The sequence below is a fragment of the Nicotiana attenuata genome, unplaced genomic scaffold, assembly GCF_001879085.1.
Source record: "Nicotiana attenuata strain UT unplaced genomic scaffold, NIATTr2, whole genome shotgun sequence".
Lineage (NCBI taxonomy): Eukaryota > Viridiplantae > Streptophyta > Magnoliopsida > Solanales > Solanaceae > Nicotiana > Nicotiana attenuata.
In genome coordinates, this window is record NW_017670688.1 from 8,566 (window position 1) to 12,609 (window position 4,044).

The following is a 4,044-nucleotide window of genomic DNA, read 5'->3' on the forward strand; positions in this document are numbered from 1 at the left end:
TATCACCCACGAAACCTGGTCCTTTTTCATCAAAAATAAGTTCCTCAACACGGATACAAGAAGGAGAAAGAGAAACTAGCATGCTGTCCGGACTTTTCAGCACTAGAATCGCGTCGTAACACCCGGAATACCCTAGGGTTTGTGTGGGATTTTGGGGGAGGAGTTGCAGGGGTTCAATTAGGTTTTCTTGGTCTGAAATACAGGTGAAATAACTCAGTTTTTGTTCCCTTAAAAGACCCCTCTTGGCCGACTTTGGGGCTTTTAATTAACTCCTCTCATTTTGGCAAGTAGGTGATGCACCTACTTGTCACCTACCAGTCTGCGCTGCCTCGCGAAAATGCAAATATCTCTCTACTCCAATATCGTATCGAAGAAAGGTTTAATGCGTTGGAAACTAGACTCGTAGATATTCAATTTGATATGTAGATCATCCATTGATTCCAAGTATATTGGGAGAAAAGTGCATCTACATTTGACCTAAATTTCAGCATATTATAAATGGAACTTGTGATGACCTTTTCCAACTTTTGTTCCACAACTCGCTTGACTTCAAAACATAACACCAACTATCGTACGACTAAAACAACTCATAATATAATCTCCTTATAATGTTAATAACCCTAGTATCACCCCAAAAGTACATGGTAAAATATTCCAACTTGTCGACTTTCGACGAAACTTATTTTCTTCAATTCGTTTAGCTTCTAAGCCTTCAAACCCTCTTGCTACTTGGTACTAATGATCTTAAATATTTGTAACCTCCACGTTAACATGATGAACTAACTTTGTAAGCTTTTAAAAGATGATTCCCTTTCTGAGCTTACATTAATTGACTTATGATGTACTCTTACGTACGAAAACACGGGGTGTAACACTATTGTTCCTCAGGACGTTTTTGATGGGCCGGCAAAATTTTAGGCAACGGGTGTGGTAGCCCGAGCCCATGCAGAAGGTGTGGGCTATAACACACGAAAATCTGAGAATGAGGTGCAATTCCAGTATTATGGCCCTAATACCCCCAAAAATGAGTAACGGTCATGGAGAGGCGGTGACTATTATTCCTTAGGACGTTTTTGATTGGCAAAAAATATGTTAGGCAATCCGGGTCTGGTGGCCCGGGCCTATGCAGAAGGAATGAGGCGGAATTCCAGTTTTGTGGTCCTAAAATGCCAAAAAATGAGGAATGGTCGTGGTGAAGCGATGTTTATTGTTACATAGGACGTTTTTGATAGGCCAGCAAAATTTTAAGCAATCTGGATCCAATGGCAGGGGCCCATGCAGAAGACGTCGGCTATAGCACATGAAAATCTAAGAGTCTAGCGGAATTCCTGTATTATGGCCCTAATACACCAAAATATGAGTAACTGTTATGGCGAGACAGTCACTATTGTTACTTAGGTTATTTTTGATTGGCCTACAAAATATTAGGCGATCTGGGTCGGTGGCTTGGGCCCATGCCGAGGCGTGGGCTATAGCACATGAAAATCTGGCAATCCGGCGGAATTCTAGTTTTGTGGCCCTAAAACATCAAAAAAATAGTAATGGTCATGGCGAGGAGACGACTATTGTTCCATAGGACATTTTTGATGGGCCGACAAAATTTTAGGCAATTCGGGTCCGGTGGCCATGGCCCATGTAAAAGGCATGGGCTATAGCACATAAAAAATCTGGGAATCGGGCGGAATTCAAATTTTATGGCCCTAAAACGCTAAAAATGAGTAAAGATCGTGGTGAAAGGTGACAGTTGTTCCTTAGGATGTTTTTAATGGGCCAGCAAAATTTTAGCCAATCCGGGTCCAGTGTCCCTGGCTCATGTGGAATGCATGGGCTTGCACACCAAAATCTGGGAAACGGGCAGAATTAAAGTTTTATGGCCCGAAAATGCCAAAAAATGAGTAAGGTCATAGCGAGGCGGTGACTATTGTGTCTTAAGACATTTTTTATGGGACGACCAAATTTTAGGCGATCTAGATTCGGTGGCCTGGGCCTATGCAGAAGGCGTGGGCTATAGCACACGAAAATCTAAAAATCGGGCGGAATTCTAGTATTATGGCCCTAAAACGTAAATAAAAGAGTAACAGTCATGATGATCCGTGACTAATATTCCTTAGATCATTTTTGATTGGCCTACAAAATATTAGGCGATCCGCGTCTGGTGTCCTGGGCCCATGCCTAAGGCGTGGGCTGTAACATACAAAAATTTGGGAATCCGGCGGAATTCAAGTTCTATGGCCCTAAAACGCCAAAAACGAGTAACGATTATGGCGAGGTAGTGAATATTGTTCCATAAGACATTTTTGATGGGCCAGCAAAATTTTAGTCGATCTGCGTTGGGTGGCCCGGGCCCATGCAGAAGGCTACGAAAATCGTAGAATTGGGCGAAATTCCAGTTTTATGGCCCAAAAAGTCAAAAAAGAGTAAAGGTCATAGGCAAGACGGTGACTATTGTTCTTTAGAAAATTTTTGATGGGCCGACAAAATTTTAGGCCATCCGGGTCCGGGCACACAAAAATTTAGGAATCGGGCAGAATTCTAGTTTTATGGCCCTAAAATGCCAAAAAACTAGTAACGGCCGTGGGGAGCCGATGATTATTGTTACTTAGGACATTTTTGATCGGGCGACAAAATTATAGGCGATCCGGATCCGGTGGCGCGGGCCCATGCAGAAGGCATGGGCTATGGCACACGAAAATCTGCAAATCAGGCAAAATTCTAGCTTTATGACCCTAAAATGTCAAAAAATGAGTAACGATCATGGCGAGGTGGTGACTATTTTTTCTTAGTGTGTTTTTGATGGGTCGACATAATTTTAGGCGATCCAGGTGCACACAAAAATCTAAGAATCGGGCAAAATTTCAATTTTATGGTCCTAAAATGCTAAAAAATGAGTAACGGTCATGGTGAGGCAGTAACCATTGTTGGTAAGAATTTTTTTGATAGGTCGACAAAATCTTAGGCATTCCGCGTCTGGTAGCCCGGGCCCAAGCAGAAGGTGTGGGATATAGCACATGAAAATTTGGTAATCGAGTGGAATTTCAGTTTTATGGCCCTATTACGCTAAAAATGAATAATGGTCATGGCGAAGCGGAGATTGTTCCTTAGGACGTTTTTGATGAGAAGGCAAAATTTTAGGCGAACCGGGTCCCGTGGCCCGAGCCCATGCAGAAGGCGTGGGCTATAGCACACCAAAATCTGAGAACAGGGCAAAATCTCATTTTTATGGCCTAAAACGCCAAGAAATGAGTAATGGTCACGGCGAGGTGGTGACTATTTCCTTTAGATATTTTTTATAGGTAGTAAAATTTTTAGGCAATTCGGGTCCAGTGGTACGGCCCCATGAAAATCTGCGAATCGGGCAAAATTCTAGTTTTATGGCCCTAAAACACTAAAAAAAAATAACGGTCATGGCGATGCGATGACTAATGTTACTTAGGACGTTTATGATGGGCCAGCAAATATTTAGGCGATCCGTAACCTGTGGCCTGAGCCCATGCAGAAGGCGTAGGCTATAACACACAAATATCTGGGAATAATGCAGAATTCCAGTTTTACGATCCTAAAATGCCAAAAAACAAGTAATGGTCGTGGCGAGATGGTGACTATTGTTCCTTAAGATATTTTTGATGCATCGGAAAATTTTTAGGCGATGTGGGTCCAGTCTCCTGGGCCCATGCGTAAGGCGTTAGCACACAAAAATCAGGGAATCAAGCAAAATTTTAGTTTTATGGCCTTAAAATTCCAAAGAACAAGTATCAGTCACGACGAAGCGGTGACTATTGCTCCTTAGGACGTTTTTGATGGGCCAGTAAAATTTTAGTTGATCCGGGTCCGATGGCCCGGGCCCGTGCATAAGGTGTGGCTGTAGCACACAAAAATTTATGAATCGGGCGAAATTCCAATTTTATGGCCCTAAAACGCAAAAAAATGAGTCAGATCATGGCAACATAGTGACTATTGTTCCTTCGGACATTTTTGATGGGCCGACAAAATTTTAGGTGATCCGCCGTTGGCCCGGGCCCATGAAGGCATGGGCTATAGCATACG